General features: G+C 44.8%; 1 protein-coding gene across 3 annotated transcripts in view; it reads right to left on the bottom strand.

Annotated features, from left to right (window-relative positions):
* Window positions 1-13,562, bottom strand: part of ALS2 (alsin Rho guanine nucleotide exchange factor ALS2) — a 186,078-nt gene extending 172,516 nt beyond the window's left edge. Inside the window, exon 1 of one of the 3 annotated variants that reach the window (XM_073551524.1) lies at window positions 13,269-13,562. The gene's annotated coding sequence lies outside the window, so the exon portion shown is untranslated. Of the gene's footprint in view, window positions 1-13,178; window positions 13,213-13,268 lie in introns of those variants that run through there. The other 2 variants (XM_073551523.1, XM_073551525.1) reach the window with 2 other exon arrangements.
* Between the last annotated feature and the right edge of the window lie 7,361 nt (window positions 13,563-20,923).

Below are 20,923 nucleotides of genomic sequence, written 5' to 3'. Positions count from 1 at the left end.
AAAAAAAAAAAAAAATATAGGTGTATAATATATATATACACACACATTTTTTTTTTTTTTACTAAAATACAAAGAAATGTGTCAATTTAACTTTAGGCCTTTTGGTTTGGAGATAATTTCATCTTCAGCTTGCTCAACTCTTCACGATAACAGTAATTTTGACCAGGGTGCCCAAACTTGTAGATGCCACTGTACTTTATATATACAATATATATAAAATACGTGGAGAGCTCATATCATCTCTGATATCCTGGGTAGGGATGATCTGAGGAAACCAATGGATGCTATTAGTACTTATCAAGAATTGGACCATTCTACTTCTATCTAAATATTTAGCTTACAAGTATCTGAAAACAACAGTGTTTCCATATTCTTTGTGTCAATAGTTTACAGCACGCTTCCGACACGTGGACCAAGAGAGAAGGTAGAGCAGCGACAACAAGAGGACCCCAAAGTCAATTCAATCAGCTGGAAAAGCCTTCAATAATGTTGAGTTCATAGCAAACACCATCAAGGTGAAGGGGTACGGACGGACACTGTGGGGTTACTAATCACACACACAGCTCAGGAGCCTCCCCATGATTATTTGTATATTGTTACAGGCACTCATCCAGTGGCAGACTGGGCTGGCTAGATGTTGACATGCTCGATTCTTTGTCCTCTTGGGAGATGAGATTCATCCCACTCTCCTTATAGAAAACTGTGCACATTCAGCTGAGCAGTGCGAGCATGTGTATGAGAGAAAGGCCTTGGAAGGAAGAGCTACGGCTACATGGCGAGATGTGTTGCATTGCTACATTGCATCTATTAAACATTGTGTTACATTGTCTTCTACTGCAATAAAGAGTGGCACAGATTTCCAAGTGCGCTGTATTTTGTGTCACTGGTCACGCAAGACTCAAATGCCATACACGTCAATGCCAGTAGCATGCGACTCAGCTGCTATTTAGCTATTGTTTTACAGCAAACTCACTACACAAAATAGTTGTGTGACAGCAAGTTGCACAAATGTTTTTGGTCACACCACTTTCTGAGAATTGCAATCGTCGCCATGTAGACCCCAATCCAAAGTATAGATCTTATTACACATGCTGGATATAAACCAAATATTCACATGTGCAGCTCTCATGATCACTGTACAATGCAGTGTAATGCACCCAGCGCTTTCCAGGTGTTGCATACATGGAGGTGTATACAAACACTGCCACTCAGCATGAAAGAGCATAAAGCAGAAGGGGACAGGAGGTATTTAGGTGCTAATGCAAAAGAACACAGTAATCATGCAGGTGTCATACTGTACATTTCTTGTGATGACTGTACCACCTAGCTTGCAACCTGCAAGGCTCCACATTAATAAACAGACTGGGCAGAACACAAGAAATCCCTCACCAGGTTTTAGCTATGTAATGCTAGAGCAGCACAATGTAGGGGTTGAGCCCCTGATTTCAGCTGTTACTTGCCGGACAGCTTGATGACATTTTGATGCAATCTGTTTTCTGTGCTGCAGATCTAGCAGCATTGAATGCTGAGCCCTGTATAACCCACCGACACCACTGATTGGCAGCTTTCTGTGGACACTGTACATGGACAGAAACCTGCTAATCAGTGGTGGGTACGGGACTAGACTAGGAGGCACAAGACACCTAGTCCTGTAATGAAAATCTCCTGATTTTATTGAAAAAGCAATGCACAGCCTAATAAGTGACATCGCTGTAGTCAGGTTCTGTGCACCTACATCATGCTCATCTTAGATTACATAGCAAAAACCTGCTGACAGATTCCCTTTAAGAGTTAGGTTGAGTTCACACGTGGCTTTTTTTCGCGTTTCCGCGGCGGTTTTAACCGCTCGATTTTGCCGCGAAAAATAAGCATCCCATGCATTCCTATGGGATTCCGCAATGCTGTGCTAATGCTGCGGTTTTTACCACGGCGGAATTGCTTCGCGGTAAAAACCGCAGCATGCTCATTAATTTGCGGAATCGCGGCGATCCCGCACCCATAGGAATGCATTGTTCCGCTTATTTCCTGCATATGGCTGTGCACACCATGCGGAAAGTAAGCAGAACAATTGCGGATGGTACCCATGGTCCGGAGGAGAGAAGACTGTCCTCCGGGCTTTGGGTACCATATCCCTGTAAAAAATAGAATTTAAAAATAAAAAATATTGTTATTCTCATCCTCCGGCGTCCCGCGCAGCCTTCCCGCTTCTCTTCACGCTCTCGTTCCCAGTAGTCCTTTGCGAAAATGCTCGCGATGACGTCCGTTCTCGCGGGATCGCGAAGTCTCGTGGTCATTCACGCGACGTCATCGCGAATTACCGCAAGACGTCGCGATCCCGCGAGAACTGACGTCATCGCAGGCATTTTCGCAAAGGATTACTGGGAACGGATGCGCGGGACGTCGGAAGGTGAGAATAACACTATTTTTAATTTTTTTTTACATTCTATCTTTTACTACTGATGCTGCATAGGCGGCCTCAGTAGTAAAAAGTTGGTCACACTTGTCAAACACTATGTTTGACGAGTGTGACCAGCCTGTCAATCAGTTCTCCAAGCGATGCTACAGATCGCTTGGAAAACGCTAGCATTTTGCAAGCTAAATACGCTTGCAAAATGCTAGTTTTTCCGCAGGAAAATCGCGGGAATTTAAAATGCGATTTTCCTGCGGACTGGAATTCCGGAATTCTCGCGGTTATTTCCGCGAGAGTTCCGGTACGTGTGCACTTAGCCTTATAGGTCCACATGCTGCTCTTGAACAAGGACCCTGCACAATCTACTGATGTGAGGATTTGCATGCATCAGCAGCGTTATTATAAATGGGTGGTTGTCACCGTGTCAGTATAGAAGAAATTATGTAACTTAGGAAAACTAAAAAGCTCATAAAGTAAAAGAAAATGTTATTTGAGTAGAGTTTTTCCTTGACATCTTCTCATTGTGTACAGTACAATAATATACGCCAAAATCTAAACAGGTTACAAGGACGTTTCTGGCTCTTGGCAGCTCGGAGGAGGAAGGCTTGTTCTCTGTAGCACGGATGTTTACTACCAGATCAATAATAACAGCAGCTGCAGGAAAGGCTGGTCACAAGAAGCATCTCCGCCATACAACCTGGCATTGCTGACATAACCTAAAGGGGGCTTTACACATAGCGATATCGCAAAAGCATCACCGATTTTGTGACGCAGCAGCGATATCACTAGCGATATCGCTACATATGATACTTACCTCCGACCGGCTCCCCCCCCGCTGGCTATCGCTGATCGTGCAAGATCGGCCTGGTCCATTTCTCGTCGTCAGCTTCCTGCTGGCGCCGACGAGCGAGCCATGGACGCAGGCGGAAGACGGACACCCTCGCCACGTCTGACAGGTAAGTAGCGACCACCACAGACCGCTGCTGCATCGCTGGTGAGACCTGCCTGTGTGGCAGCTCACTAGCGACCATTTAACGATGCACCAGCGATCCTGACCGGGTCATATCATGGTCGGGATCACTGGTGCATCGCTAAATGTAAAGGGGCCTTACCCGCACACAATCCAGCCATGGTAGATAACCAAGGCCTTGTTCAGACATCTGCTTTTCACAGGCAGAACATGTATCCATTACAGTCAATGAAACTGTTCACATGTCTATTGTGTATCCGCAAAAGAAATCACAGCAACATGACTGTTTTTGAACCGCGTCACGGATAAAAATTACCCTTACAAGTTTATGGGCAAGCGAGAATTGCTCACAGCACACAGATGTCATCAGCCTTCAGTCCGTGTGTATCCATGATTAACATTGTAAAGAATAGAAGCTTTATAATTTTATTTTTTCATACGTGAAAAATCAGATGAAACACTGGCGACACTCAGGGCATTTTTTGCTTACATGAGTAATCACCGTCATCTGAATGAAGCCTCATAGATGTAATGGCAGCAGGGAAAGCAGTCAGTAAAATACACACTTCTAATGTTAGTCAGCAAATCACACTTATAGAACTGGTTTACTGTGTAGTAATTGTTATTCTAGATCTGGGCACAGCTACAGTACACTGAAGAACTGACAACAGATGGGAACAGGGGGTCTAGAGAAGACACACAGTCATTCTCCCTCTGTGCCCAACTGTTCCACATGGACATGTTCACACACAGGAGAAACAGCCTCCGATCGGCCTCAGTTACAAGACAGGTAGGGCATGCTGCAGATTTGCACAGTAGAAGCATTCCAAAAATCTGCACAGATTTATTCCAGAGTGTCTAACAGAGCTTTGTAACACCCCACTCATGAGAACTGTATTATTTACTCAGTTTTCCAGTGGAGAGTAACCTCAATAAATAAGATATTGGAAAACTTTCCCATCAGATATACTGGAAACAAAATGCTAAGCCAGGCACCAGAGAGCATCCGCAGTCACACTGTGTGCGAGCCCGCACCGACACTGCACACACTGCTGGGCTTCCACAGTTTCAGCGTGCAAGCACAGAAGCGGGGATTCATTTTAGACATTTGCTCTTACCAAGAGAGCTGCCAATAAAGGACTGGTCATTACATGCAAATCCGTGTAACGGTGAACTAAGCTCTATAGGCCAGGGTTCCCCAACACTACTCATCTTGAGAGCCATATTCAGCTCTGAAAGAGGGTCGCGAGCCACCTCCAGATAACCTTCTCCTCCCACAGTAGTTACACCCAGAGCCCCCATTACCAGTATAGTAAGTCACACCAAGACAGAATACTTACATCCATGGACACCCACCTTATCCTCATTTGAGTTTCAGGCACCCCATCTATCTGGCAGCATCATCCTAAGTCCATGCAGAAAAAACTCCAAAAATACATTCTCAATACATGACTGTAACAATTCAGATGCAGCCTCATTCAGTCCATAGAGACGACTCTCAATCAGATGAGAAAACACAGGAGAACAACAGAGTCCATACTATATTAATAAGTATAAATTTATTGATACAACTCAAAGACACATAAATGAGAAGCAGGACAAGTATACTGGTGAAGTAGGAGGTCAAATTAATTAAACCTGAAACCATTAAAAAGGAACAGACTGGCAGTGTTGGTAAACAAGTCCGATTGGACGACCATGAGAGGGGTAAGTGGTGTTACATACTTGTCACACATGCAGGTAACAGACAATAATCGCATTCAAGAAAGATTCCTATCGGTTTTGCAAATGTGCAGAAAAATTGTATGAAGAATGTGAAGTATTATTGCACAATGCCTAAGGTAATAAACTATTGATACAACGGCAAGGAATACAGTCGCAGCTGAATTAAATATAGTAGAATTAAAAATTACAGGAAGGAAGAGGTATTCATACCGTGAAACGTACGTTGGGGTTTCCAGACTGGCGTCCCATGCATGACATGATGGGTATGTTCTCTTACACCAGTTCATTTTGCCTTGAATTATTATGCTTGTGCATGTAATTTTTTCTGGTCCCGTCACTTTGGCACTTTGCGGCCTGTTTGCTGCATTGTTTTGATCCGAGACACAAAAACAGAACACAGTATGACAAACGTGCATAAATACTCTGCTGTAAAACATATGTAACTGTAAGTAGCAAGTGCTAGTAAAAGATGTTAACAAAAACAGGGTATTTTGTTGATACGTTTTTTTGCAAAAAAATGTATGCTAAGCCACTCCGCCGCGTCAAGGCATACCCTTCTCGGAGCAGTCCTATCTAATATATTTAAAAACCTGAACATGTGAATAATACCTTCATGAGCAGGGTTCAGAAAGGTGCTGCCCGGTATGGGCTCGCTGGGCAAAATGGCTTTTTATGCATGTCCCAAGGGAGAGAGGCGGGGATCTCCCAAAGCTTGCATAAGCAAGAAATCAATGGATTCAGAACACATGACACATGCACAAAAACTGAACGGGTCATAAGACCCTGTTCACACCACCCAAGAACTAAGACACAAAAACAGAACACAGTATGACAAACGTGCATAAATACTCTGCTGTAAAACATATGTAACTGTAAGTAGCAAGTGCTAGTAAAAGATGTTAACAAAAACAGGGTATTTTGTTGATAGGTTTTTAAATATATTAGATAGGACTGCTCCGAGAAGGGTATGCCTTGACGCGGCGGAGTGGCTTAGCATACATTTTTTTGCAAAAAAACGTATCAACAAAATACCCTGTTTTTGTTAACATCTTTTACTAGCACTTGCTACTTACAGTTACATATGTTTTACAGCAGAGTATTTATGCACGTTTGTCATACTGTGTTCTGTTTTTGTGTCTTAGTTCTTGGGTGGTGTGAACAGGGTCTTATGACCCGTTCAGTTTTTGTGCATGTGTCATGTGTTCTGAATCCATTGATTTCTTGCTTATTCAAGCTTTGGGAGATCCCCGCCTCTCTCCCTTGGGACATGCATAAAAAGCCATTTTGCCCAGCAAGCCCATACCGGGCAGCACCTTTCTGAACCCTGCTCATGAAGGTATTATTCACATGTTCAGGTTTTTAAATATATTAGATAGGACTGCTCCGAGAAGGGTATGCCTTGACGCGGCGGAGTGGCTTAGCATACATTTTTTTGCAAAAAAAGTATCAACAAAATACCCTGTTTTTGTTAACATCTTTTACTAGCACTTGCTACTTACAGTTACATATGTTTTACAGCAGAGTATTTATGCACGTTTGTCATACTGTGTTCTGTTTTTGTGTCTTAGTTCTTGGGTGGTGTGAACAGGGTCTTATGACCCGTTCAGTTTTTGTGCATGTGTCATGTGTTCTGAATCCATTGATTTCTTGCTTATTCAAGCTTTGGGAGATCCCCGCCTCTCTCCCTTGGGACATGCATAAAAAGCCATTTTGCCCAGCAAGCCCATACCGGGCAGCACCTTTCTGAACCCTGCTCATGAAGGTATTATTCACATGTTCAGGTTTTTAAATATATTAGATAGGACTGCTCCGAGAAGGGTATGCCTTGACGCGGCGGAGTGGCTTAGCATACATTTTTTTGCAAAAAAAGTATCAACAAAATACCCTGTTTTTGTTAACATCTTTTACTAGCACTTGCTACTTACAGTTACATATGTTTTACAGCAGAGTATTTATGCACGTTTGTCATACTGTGTTCTGTTTTTGTGTCTTAGTTCTTGGGTGGTGTGAACAGGGTCTTATGACCCGTTCAGTTTTTGTGCATGTGTCATGTGTTCTGAATCCATTGTTTTGATACGGTGGCAATGTTTGCAGCCGCGGCAAGCGTAACAATGGATTTATATTGGTTGACCTTATGACCTAATTCTACTATATTTAATTCAGCTGCGACTGTATTCCTTGCCGTTGTATCAATAGTTTATTACCTTGGGCATTGTGCAATAATACTTCACATTCTTCATACAATTTTTCTGCACATTTACAAAATCGATAGGGATCTTTCTTGAATGCGATTATTGTCTGTTACTTGCATGTGTGACAAGTATGTAACACCACTTACCCCTCTCATGGTCGTCCAATCGGACTTGTTTACCAACACTGCCAGTCTGTTCCTTTATAATGGTTTCAGGTTTAATTAATTTGATTGACCTCCTATTTCACCAGTATACTTGTCCTGCTTCTCATTTATGTGTCTTTGTGTTGTATCAATAAATTTATACTTATTAATATAGTATGGACTCTTTTGTTCTCATCATCCTAAGTCCAGTATGGTACTTAATGTACTTCTGCGACCACAAGGCCGGTATATATATATATGCCCATCAGATCTGCTCTTCTACTCCTAAAAGTCACCATCTGAAGACCTGTCCTTCCCAGCTGTCTGCTAGACCTGGTGCTAAAGCACCTAACCTACTCACAATAGTGACACCCAGATCCCCCCCCCCCCCCCCATTACCGGTATAATGACAGCCAAAGCTTTTCCACTGAAATCACACCAAGGCAGTATGCCAAGCTCCAGGTTTTCCTATCTAAAGCCCCCGTCAAACACAGCGATCTCGCTAGCGAGATCGCTGCTGAGTCACAAGTTTTGTGACGCAACAGCGATCTCACCAGCGAGATCACTGTGTGACACCTATCAGCGACCAGCCCCCCTGCCGGGTATTGCTGATCGTTGTGGAAAGCTATGGACAATTTTTTGATCACTGGTCTCCCGCATCGCTGCGTGTGGCAGGCGGGAGACCAGCGATCAAGAGCTGGTAACCAAGGAAAACAGCGGGTTTCTAAGCAGCGCGCGGCGCTTAGAAACCCGCTGTTTACCTTGGTTACCAGCTCCCTGCACCAGCGCGCAGGTATCTAAGTTACACAGCAACGTCACGCATTCGTCATCGCTGGTGAAGCTGCCTGTTTGGCAGCTCACCAGCGATCATGTAGCGACACACCAGCGATCCTGACAAGTTCATATCGTTGTCGGGATCGCTGGTGAGTCGCTATGTGTGACGGGGCCCTTACCCCATTCAGATCAGTTCTTCTGTGCAGGGGGCTACTCACAAAAGTCACCATCTAGAGATATACACTTAATAGCTGTTTGCTACACCTGGTGCTAATGCACCAAGCTGGCAGACAGCCCGCGAGCCACACATCACGGGCCTGCGAGCCACAGGTTGGGGATCACTGCTGCAGGCAATGCCAAGAGTTCAAATTTAATCTAAATCTCCGAGCACGCCAAAATACTCGGAGGACACCAAAGGAACGAGTATACTCGCTCATCACTAATGATTATCCCTTTAATCCAGATAATCATACCAAAGAAAACATAACATTTCCCTCATGTCTGCTTTACATTAGAACAATATGTAAAATGTTGCTATATTTTTTTCGCGTTTTAGAAGGTTTAAAACGTAGCAGTCATTTTTCATTTTTTCAAGGAAATTTACAAAACTTACCTTTTTTTTAGGGACCTATTAAGTTTTGAAGTGACTTTGAGGGTCCTACATATTGGAAACCCACAAAATTGATACCATTTAAAAATGGCACCCCTCATTGTATTCAAAATTGCTTTCAGGTATTTTATTAACCCTTCTGTTGTTTTTCAGGAATTAATGCAAAGTGACATAACAGGAATGAAGAAATTGATTTTTATCACCTAACTGTTGCTGACTTCTCACAGGTCACTAGAGCTGACAGACTCTAAGGCCATTATTTGGCCATAAATTGCCATGGCAAACATCAGGACCACATGATCAAGATCTCATGGTGCTGGTGGGGTTGAAGAGGGAGCTTCCACACTGTTAACCATCTAGATGCTGCAGTCTTTATTGTCAGCAGCATTTAAGAGGTTAAACAACTACAGTAGGTACCAACACAAAACATGGCAGATGCAGCATGTTGTCAGCTATATTGTATAGCTGACAGCTGCTGGATTGTCACCCATTGGAGGATGCTAGTTTCTTACAACGCAGGTTAGTAAAAAGATGTATTGGTGGTCACTAAGGGGTTAAAATAAAGGAGCTGCTGCACAATACTGTGAAGAAACTTCACAGCTGCCATCATCTAACAGGTGCTCACGACATACCCGGCAGAAAGATAGATATAAATAACTGGGCATATTCACCTGAGCCGATATTCTGCAGAAGTCCCTGCTCAGGGCACAAACAACCTTAGTATATGTGCTGTAAGGTAGCGCACATTGTTCGTGTTGGGAGACACTCACTTGGCAGCCGATTAATAGGGTCCGGTTTTTCAACATAACCAGTCCATACGTTTTATTGTTACTTGGCATAAACCATAGAAGCATGAAGAAATGGTAACAGTCTTACACCAGACTAAACGAATGTTCATAATAGAGCTCCGCTCTCTTAGCCCTGTGGTCACACAGGCTGTGCTTTGTGCAGCAAACAGGCTCTATAGCCTCACAGTTATTTCCCCCTGTCCGGGGTTACCTCTTAGTTGCTTCTCATTCAGGATGTCCGTTCCCTCCTGGGGACTGTCCAACACACACAGGCCAATATATTCAGGCCTCACCAGGTCAGCGGCCTCAGCATGTGCTCTTCAGGGAGACCGCACACCTTACAGCACCTAGGCCTTCAGGGACCTTTCACATGGCCCAATCAGATCCATGCACTCTCTCATGTGACCTACCCTGGTCACCTTCTATGGTCCGTAGCCACAGGTGAGGTATGGATCACATGGCTATGACCTCATTACAGGTCCTTTCCAGACACCCAGCCATACACACAGACATATACAGGTTTTACTATGGGCGTTCAGACACACGCCCCTGGGTGGATTTGTAGGTGACTGGTCCCACCCATCTCACCAAGCCACCTGGAAGCTTCCCTATTGTAAACTGAAACCATCAGCAGAATATCTGCTCATTAATACCGGTTCTAGCTTCCATCCCAGGGCCACCCACCCTGGGATACATATCGGTCATTTACCATCCTGCCGTTCATCCTTTCTCCCTTACCATAATGGAGATGCCTGTATGCATGTCCTGGGATGCCCACTCAGCACCCCCTAGCTGTCACAGCGGTCACTGCACCACAGTGCACACAGTGTCTTTTTAGACATCGGCTTATCCGCATAGTTTTTGAAGCTGAAGACGCTCCAAGAAAACAGCGGCAGGTGTTTTTCCGGAAGTGTCTTCTATTACTTTTTTTTTCATTCACATAAGTCGCCTGCAGAATGGTCGGGTCAATTCTTTTAGCTGCGTTACAGCTTTCAAAGCCTGAAGTGTTTAAAAAAAAAAAAAAAAAGTTACAAAATATGGAAATGGAACACTTGTGCAGGAAGTCCTCTTTACATTGTAGGGGGTAAGTTCATTATTTTTTGGTTCTGGAGCAGAATCCACCTGAAACATACGCCTGGTGCACATCCAATCACTGACAGATGAAGCTGATTTTTAAAGGGAATCTGTCACCTTTTGGGATGTTATTAAGCTATTAATATGGGCTTACAGGTGATTGAACAATTCTAACAGTCCTCCCTGTATGCCTCATAGCTGGGGTCTTCTTGATGAAAAATCATCTTTTAAGATAATGAGTTCTTCCAGGCTCTGGGGTGTGCAGTGCCTGGAAGAAAACTGCCTCTGGTGCTCATTCCCCACCCCCTCCCATCAGTGTCACACTGCCCTGTGATGTGTACTGGTGGCCCGGGGGTCCCGTGCCTGCGCCCTGACACAGCGTGACTATGCATACCTTCTCCGCTCATCTATGGGCACTGGCCTCATTGTTCTTCTGCACAGATGCCGGTGAGTCACTACTTAGGCACCAGTGACTCGTCTGCGCAGAACAAGTGAATGTCCTGCTGTAAATGGGATAGAAGTTGCAAGAAAGATTCTTCAGCGCAGGAACGAGAACAAAACTTGTAACCTAATCCCCCATCCATGTACCAGACCTGCCATACAGCATGGCTGGGAGCCTTCACTTAACTGGCAAAAGGGGACTATACCACAAACACAGGAGGCTATGATCACTAGGGAGGATTGCCCGGAGACCCGGTCACACATTTATCAATCCTCCACAGGAGGCTGCAATCACTAGGGAGGATGGCCCGGAGCCCCCGGTCACACATTTATCAATCCTCCACAAGAGGCTGTGATCACTAGGGAGGATGGCCCAGAGCCCCCGGTCACACATTTATCAATCCTCCACAGGAGGCTGTGATCACTAGGGAGGATGGCCCAGAGCCCCCGGTCACACATTTATCAATCCTCCACAGGAGGCTGTGATCACTAGGGAGGATGGCCCGGAGCCCCCGGTCACACATTTATCAATCCTCCACAAGAGGCTGTGATCACTAGGGAGGATGGCCCGGAGCCCCCGGTCACACATTTATCAATCCTCCACAGGAGGCTGTGATCACTAGGGAGGATGGCCCAGAGCCCCCGGTCACACATTTATCAATCCTCCACAGGAGGCTGCAATCACTAGGGAGGATGGCCCGGAGCCCCCGGTCACACATTTATCAATCCTCCACAAGAGGCTGTGATCACTAGGGAGGATGGCCCAGAGCCCCCGGTCACACATTTATCAATCCTCCACAGGAGGCTGTGATCACTAGGGAGGATGGCCCGGAGCCCCCGGTCACACATTTATCAATACTCCACAGGAGGCTGTGATCACTAGGGAGGATGGCCCGGAGCCCCCGGTCACACATTTATCAATACTCCACAGGAGGCTGTGATCACTAGGGAGGATGGCCCAGAGCCCCCGGTCACACATATATCAATCCTCCACAGGAGGCTGTGATCACTAGGGAGGATGGCCCGGAGCCCCCGGTCACATTTAGGCCATGTTGACACGTTGCAGAAAATTTCCACTGTGGATTTTGTCACAGATGTGTAGGTCATAGGTGCAGATTTCACCCTTTTACTAAGCATTCAACAAGATGAAAACAAAGTGAGCGCTGCAGATGTGAAATCTGTAACTGCTTTGGGTTTTTTGTTTTTTTTTATCAGCAATGAGATTTTGCAAACCTGCGACAGGTCAACATGGCCTTACTATCTGTACTGAGGGTGCTTTCAAATTGCTTTCAGGCACCTGTTATGTCTGGATCCCTGTAAAACAGGATTCGGACGTATGCATCAATGAGGCCATAAAGTATAATCGTGCCGACAGAGCGAACGTGCATCATTTTTAGGCGTGTGCCTACTGGAGGCTGACACTCCAATGTATACACCAGAGAATGATACATCGCGTACACCAGCATGGTCAATGACCCGCTCGCTGCATACGCCCGAATCCCATTTTACAGGGTGAGGGGCTGGATGTAAGCCCTGACGGGGCCACTAAACAGGTAACCAAATGCCATGCAAAAGGACCCTCAGAATAGCGGATGAAGGACTAGCTTACGGGATCCCCTGTGACTGTAGTATCAACACCAATGCGTGTAGTGATGACTGATCGGTGCCGAAGCTCATCAGCCACTACACATCCTCACAGCAGGGGGCGCTCCACACCCTCATCACTATCTATGCAGCCATACAGGGGGCGCTCTACACCTGGGGACAGGTAATGCCTCATCATCATTATGCAGCCATACATGGGAGTATACACACATCCTCACAGCAGGGGGCGCTCACACCTGGGGACAGGTAATGCCTCATCATTATCTATACACACACATCTGCAGATCCGGGGTCTGTGGGGGAGTGGTGTGCAGACACCTGTAGAGCAGAGGGGATCGTCTGCCCCCGACAGTCCGCGTACACACAGCACAGCGCTCAGCCCCCCGTACATTCCTGTCATACACATAACGGTGCATTACACCGGTTGCCCCGGGCCCGCAGGTCACCTGCTGCCGCCTCTAAAAGGAGGAAAGTCCCGGTAACGTGACTGCAGCACAGCCCTGGCCCCGCGGACATGTAAACACGACTCCTGGTACCTGAGCGGCCTATACCCAAGCAGCCTGTGACTCCCGCACTGTCCACCTGCTGCGCCCGCCTCACCTGACAGGGCGCCCGGCTCGGCTCCTTGTTGATACCCGCACTCACAGCTTGATGGGGTCAGCTGACCTGGGGGCGGGGCACAGCGACAGAAGAGGGGAGTGGCTTTAGCGAGGGGCGGGGCCGGATAGATTTAGACGGTCAGCGGCTGACGGCTCTCTGATGATGTCATGAGGTTAATCACGTGTGTGGGCGGGGTCAGACTCTAGTTGGCGGCGCTGCTGCCTGTCCGGAGGAGTGGCGTGTGCTTGTAGAATTCATGGAGCAAGTCCTTACAAGCGGCGGAGGGCTGAGGGGTACTGGCCCGGTTACGGTCCCGGTCACGCCACACCTTTGGTGCAAAATACAAAAGTTTAAACTGAAGAAGTTCCAGAAACTGGTGACGTGTACCGGGAGCCATCACCGAGGCCGCGTCCTGCTGCCGGCGCACTGTAGGTGTGTGCGGAGGGTTCCCGAGGACACCGCTCCAAGAAACCAATGTGGGCGTGTTCTGAAGCGCCTCGCTGCCTCCTGATTGGACAGTGTCCAGTTTGGAGCTGATTCCTCAGTGATCGGCGTGTTCTGTTTTGATTTATTTTAGTGTTTTGAGCCCTTAATGAACGCCGATGCGCCTTTTAACGGCAATTCCCGGAGTATCGGGCGGTTGTGCGACCGATCATGGCCGATTAACCCTATTAAATACCAATATCAATCGTGACGGCAATATTTAAGTTGTTAGCAGGGGGTCACAAGACCCGTTAGTAACCATCAGCGGGCCCCAATGGTTCCCGTGGTCAGGGCTGCCATCAGGGCATTACTGCCCTGACTGGCGTATGGGGCCTGATGAACAGAGGGGGCCGCATCGGGCCCTGTCTCATCTGCTCACCGGGCCCTAGCGGTAGGATTCTGCCGGTGCAGTAACAACCTGCTTCTGAGACGCAAGTTCAGTTAAACTCTATTACCGTGCTTCCCACATGGCAATAGTTAAAAGCTGCCAGCCAATCGGAGGCTGGCAGCTGAAGTCAGCGCGCACGTCACCGGCGTATGACGTAATTATCATTCGCCAGCGAGTGCGCGCTTGAACTGATTGGAGGGCACATCGCCGCAGGAGCGCAGCCAGGTAAGGAGAATTTTTTTTTTTATTGAAAGCGGCACGGGGTCAGGATGGGAAACACGGGGGGAAGAATGGAGGCAGAAGAGGATGGGAGACACGGGGCAGGATGGAGACATGGTGCAGAAAGGATTTATGGGGCAAAATGGAGACATGGGGTAGAATGGAGACACTTGCAAACTGACACTATACACTGTACAATATATACAGCGGTCCTGTGCACAATGTCACCAGTGATCACTGTGTTACCTTTACACTGACACTATATACAGAGCTCCTGTGTATAATGTCATTGATCACAGTATAACCTGTACAATATATACAGAGCTCCTGTGCATAATGTCACCGGTAATCACTGTATTTCCTGTACGCAGACACTGCATACCAAGTATAGATCTCCTGTGTATAATGGCAATTATGGTGATATTAGTATTGTGGTTTTTTTTTTTATCAATGACCAGTATTGTAGTATTCAGTCACTATGTGATGGTAATATGTTGTCCGGCCATGGTGTTGCAGTACTTGTTCCTTGTATGTGCTATTATTTGGCCACTATGTGGTGGTAATATGTTTTCTGGTCATAGTGTGGTGGTATTTGTTCATTGTATGTGGTATTATTGGTCATCATGTACTCGTAATATGTGGTCTGGACATGGTGTGGTGGTACTTGTCCCTTGTATGTGATATTATTTGGTCACTGTGGTGGTAATATGTTGTCTGGACATGGTGTGGTGGTATTTGTTCCTTGTATGTGGTATTATAGGTCTCTATGTGGTGGTAATATGGTGTCTGGTCATGGTGCGGCGATATATGTTCCTTGTATGTGATATTATTGGTCATTTCAAAAATTGAAAAATAAATAAAAAATATACCTAAATTGTATTGGATATTTTAACAAATATTTAATAGGATAGAGTAGAGTCTATCTTGTCTTGGTGGCGACTTAAAAAAATCTTTTGGCCAAAACAAGAGCTACTGGCTATATGTGTGATCTGATGATGGGAACTGCTAATGTGTGATTGGTGAGAAGTGGAGTTTTTCCAAGAGAGAGCGGTGGGGCTGTGGACAGTTCGAGGGGTGGATCCTGGGTGGAGTTTCAAGGGGGCCCCGAAAATGGTGCCAGTATGGGGCCCCAAAATTCCTAGTGGCAGCCCTGCCCGTGGTACCCTGAGGTTGTGTGATGACCTGTGGCCTGTGACATCCAGCAGTAAGCTGAGTCAGTGACACCCTGACAGGTCACAAGAGTACTGCAGTGTAGTGTAGGAGACAAGTGATCAAAGGATACATGTAAATTATACATGTCCTACAGTGTGTCTAAAGAAAGTAAAACCTAAAGAAAATACAAAAAAAGCACACAAATCACTAAAATCCGTTTCGCCATTCAAAATGCAGCATTTGTGATAAAAAAGAAGTGCACATTTTGGTGCCTATGCATCCGGAACGACCCCATCTATAAAACTGACACGTTATTTATTCCGTCTGGCAAACTCCGTAAAAAATAAAATTAATAGAAATCACTCCGAAAATGTGACTTTTTCATCCTAGTGACTCACAAAAACATAAAATAGTAGAAAGCAAAATAGAATAAAAAACAATCAGTCAAATGTAAAAAAAAAGTATGGTATAAATGAAAACGCCAAATCGGCCAGCAAAAAACAAGCCCTAATATGGCTCGTTCGTCCCTAATGTGGCTCGTTCGTCCCTAATGTGGCTCGTTCGTCCCTAATGTGGCTCGTTCGTCCCTAATGTGGCTCGTTCGTCCCTAATGTGGCTCGTTCGTCCCTAATGTGGCTCGTTCGTCTCTAATGTGGTTCATTCGTCCCTAATGTGGCTCCTTCGTCCCCAATACGGCTCCTTCGTCCCTAATACGGCTCATTCGTCCCTAATATGGCTCATTCAATCCTAATATGGCTCATTCATCTCTAATATGGCTAATTTGTCCCTGATGTGGCTCAAAAACATAAAAAAGTCACAGCTCTCAGAATATGATGATGGAAAAACTAATACGCTTTCCTAAAATATGGTTTTTAGTGTGTAAAAATAACAAAGCTTTAAAAAAACTGAGTATAAAGCTGATATCACTTTAATTTAACCAAACAAACAAATCGGTCTCATCACTTTTACTTCACGGCGAACGGCGCAAAAAATAAAAACAATAACTGAATTGTTGGGTTTTGTTCATTCTGTGTCTGAAAAATCTGAATAAAAAGCAATAAAGAAAAGATGTGCCCCAATGTGGTACCAAAAAAATCTGCCACTCGTCTCGCAAAAAATAAGCCCTCATACAAGTCTGTTCGGCAAAAAATAAAAAAAAAAGTTACATCTCTCAGAATATGACGGCAAAAAAACAAACTACTTTTTATTAAAAAAAGCATTTTTACTATGTGATAGCAACAAAACCTAAAAACTATATAAATCTGATATTGCTGTAATCGCACCGACCCGAAGAACAAATCCGCCTCATCACTTACACCGCACGGCGTACCGCACAAAAACAAGAACTACTCTTGTACTGCTGTCTATTTGTTCATTCCACCTCCCCAAAAATTGCCCAAAACCACAATTCAGACAAAATCCGCATGGAACCGCTCATTTATGAGGCAGATGGATTCAGTTTAGACTGGTCTGTGTTCCAGCGGTGTCCCATCATTTTAAGCATCTTTTTAGCTAACAAGTGTGGCCGACCACAGATCTGTAACTGCCTAAAAAGATGGAGACCGCAGGAACAAACGCCCAACATAGTATGAAGTGTCTCTCTCATTATGGAGGGTGGTACCACTGGGGGTTTTGTCTAAATCACATTTTTGTGTGATTTCCATGGAAACACCGGCGTAAGTTTTCAGCATAGGTCAAAACAATGTGATTCAGCCTTATCCTGGAAGTGATTGAATAATATAATGTACCCTAAAATGTCACCAATAAAAACCCTAATTTATCCCGCACAAAAGCAGCCCCCACTCAGATGCGTCATCTGTCACAGGAAATACAGGGGGTTCCCACGTAACTGGCAGAACAAAGTCTCTGGAAAAGCGACAGCTCCCACCACCCAAATAACATCCAGTGAACTCTGTGCTCTCAAATCCACATGCCCCCCTCCTGATCCCCACTGTGTCTAAACCTCAGTAAGAGGCCACAAGTCTGTCATTATTGTAATGGAGAGAAGGCGCTTACTTTACAGGTGCGTATCGCCAGAAGCACAAGCTGGGCACAATGTATGGGGGCGCTACAATATATGGGGGCACAATGTATTCGTACTAGACTGGCAGATTTGCAATTCTCCAGAAAAAAAGCCTGACATGGATGTTACAAAATAGTCACTCCAGCCGTCGATGAATTCATTGAGAGGTGCAGTTTCTACAATGGGGTCACTTTGTAGGATTTTCTGCTGTTCTGGCACCTTTGGGGTTCCGCAAATGTCGCCCATAAACTATTCTTGCAAAATCTGCGCTCCAAAAGCCAAATAGCGCTCCTTCCTTCTCAGCCATGACGTGTGGTCTAACAGTAATTTCTGACAACAAATGGGGCAGCACCGCGTTCAGGAAATATTGCGCAATAAATTCTAGTGTCCAGTGTCACCCATTAACCCTTGTGTACCTGGCAAATTTGCAGCAAACACAAAAATTTTATAAAATTGAGGCACCTATAAGCTCAAAATGCTCAGTCCACCCCTTAGATGAATTCCTTGAGGGGTCTAGTTTCCAAAATGGGGTCACTTGTGAGGGGTTTCTGCTGTTTTCACATATCAGGGGCTCTTCAAATGTGACATAGCATTCACAATCTATCCCAGGCAAATACCTTTTTTACTTTCCTAGCCCTGCTATGTGCCCAAACAGAAGTTTTTGACTATATATGGGGTATGGTCATGTTCAAGACAAATTTAATAACTTATGGAGTTAGTTTTCTCCTGTTATACATTGTGAAAATTACAAATTTGGGGCTAAAACAACATTTTCTTGAAAAAAATTAAAATGTTCAATATGACAACCCAATGTTATCAAATTCTGTGTAGTACCTGTCGGTTCAAAATGCTCACTATACCCCTGGGCACATCAGGGGCTCTTCAAACACGACATGACGCTCCCATCAAAATCTGCGTTCCAAAAGGTCACTCCTTCCTTTCCAAGCCTGCCGTGCATCCAAACAGTCATTTTCCCCCACATATGGATTATCGGCATACAGTCATGGCAAAAGTTTTGAGAATGACACAAATATTATATTTTCACATGATCTGCTGCCCTCTGGTTTTTATGTGTGTTTGTCAGATGTTTTTATCACATACAGAAATATAATTGCAATCATATTATGAGTAACAAAAGGTTATATTGACAGAATGAGTTAATGCAGCAAGTCAATATTTGCAGTGTTGACCCTTCTTCTTCAGGACCTCAGCAATTCTCCCTGGCATGCTCTCAATCAACTTCTGGATCAAATCCTGACTGATAGCAGTCCATTCTTGCAAAATCAATGCTTTTATTTTGTCTGAATTTGAAGGTTTTTGTTTGTCCACCCGTCTCTTGATGATTGACCACAAGTTCTCAATGGGATTAAGATCTGGGGAGTTTCCAGGCCATGGTCCCAAAATCTCTATGTTTTGTTCCCTGAGCCATTTAGTTATCACCTTTGCTTTATGGCAAGGTGCTCCATCATGTTGAAAAAGGCATTGTTGATCGCCAAACTGCTCTTGGACGGTTGGGAGAAGTTGCTCTTGGAGGACATTCTGGTACCATTCTTTATTCATGACTGTGTTTTTAGGCAAGACTGAGAGAGAGCCCATTCCCTTGGCTGAGAAGCAACCCCACACATGAATGGTTTCAGGATGCTTGACAGTTGGCATGAGACAAGACTGGTGGTAGCGCTCACCTGGTCTTCTCCGAATAAGCCGTTTTCCAGATGTCCCAAACAATCGAAAAGGGGATTCATCAGAGAAAATGACTTTACCCCAGTCCTCAGCAGTCCACTCCCTGTACCTCTTGCAGAATATCAGTCTGTCCATGATATTTTTTCTGGAGAGAAGTGGCTTCTTTGCTGCCCTCCTTGAGACCAGGCCTTGCTCCAAGAGTCTCCGCCTCACAGTGCGTGCAGATGCACTCACACCTGCCTGCTGCCATTCCTGAGCAAGCTCTGCACTGCTGGTAGCCCGATCCGCAGCTGAAACACTTTTAAGAGACGGTCCTGGCGCTTGCTGGTCTTTCTTGGGCGCCCTGGAGCCTTTTTGGCAACAAGGGAACCTCTCTCCTTGAAGTTCTTGATGATGCGATAGATTGTTGACTGAGGTGCAATCTTTCTAGCTGCGATACTCTTCCCTGTTAGGCCATTTTTGTGCAGTGCAATGATGACTGCACGTGTTTCTTTAGAGATAACCATGGTTAACAGAAGAGAAACAATGATGCCAAGCACCAGCCTCCTTTTAAAGTGTCCAGTGGTGTCATTCTTACTTAATCATGACAGATTGATCTCCAGCCCTGTCCTCATCAACACCCACACCTGTGTTAATGGAGCAATCACTGAAACGATGTTAGCTGGTCATTTTAAGGCAGGGCTGCAATGATGTTGAAATGTGTTTTGGGGGATAAAGTTAATTTTCTAGGCAAATATTGACTTTGCAAGTAATTGCTGTTAAGCTGATCACTCTTTATAACATTCTGGAGTATATGCAAATTGCCATTAGAAAAAATGAAGCAGTAGACTTTGTAAAAATTAATATTTGTGTCATTCTCAAAACTTTTGGCCATGACTGTACTCATGAGAAATTGCATAACACATTTTTGGGTCCATTTTCTCCTACTACCCATGTTAAAATAAAAAAATTGGGGCTAAAATTACATTTTTGTGGGTAAAATTGTGATTTTTTTATTTTCACTGCTCTACGATATAAACCTCTGTGAAGAACTTGGGGATTCAAGGTGCTCATGACACATCTAGATAAGTTTCCTAAAGTTTCTAGTTTACAAAATAGGGTAACTTGTGGGGGGATTCCACTGTTTAGGCACATCAGGGATCTCCAAACATGACATGGTGCCTGCTCTTGATTCCAGACAGGTTTGTGTTCAAAAAGTCAAATGTTACTCCTTCCCTTCCGAGTTCTGCCGTGCGATCAAATAGTAGCATTCCTCCACATATGGGCTGTCTGCGTACTCAGTAGAAAATGTGTAACAAATTTTAGGGTCAATTTTCTCCTGATACCCTTGTGAAAATAACATATTTGGAGCTAAAGTGAAAAAAGTTAAATGTTCATTTTTTCCTCTCACATTGCTTTAGTTCCTGTGAAGCACAGGAAGGGTTAATAAACTTCTTGAATGTGGTTTTGAGCACCTTGAGGGGTGCAGTTTTTATAATGGTATCACTTTTGGGTATTTTCTGTCATATAGACCCCTCAAAGTGACTTCAAATTTGATGTGGTCCCTAAAAAAATGGTTTTGTAAATCTTGTTGGAAAAAGTTCCTAATAAAAAAAAAATGTTTAAAAAATGATGCTGATGTAAAGTTGACATGTGGGAAATGGTAT

Source organism: Dendrobates tinctorius, unplaced genomic scaffold (genome assembly GCF_039654945.1).
Source record: "Dendrobates tinctorius isolate UK_male_01 unplaced genomic scaffold, ASM3965494v1 ptg000177l, whole genome shotgun sequence".
In the NCBI taxonomy this organism is placed as follows: Eukaryota; Metazoa; Chordata; class Amphibia; order Anura; family Dendrobatidae; genus Dendrobates; species Dendrobates tinctorius.
The sequence above is the reverse complement of the archived record's forward strand: the minus strand, read 5'-3'. Positions and strand labels throughout refer to the sequence as shown.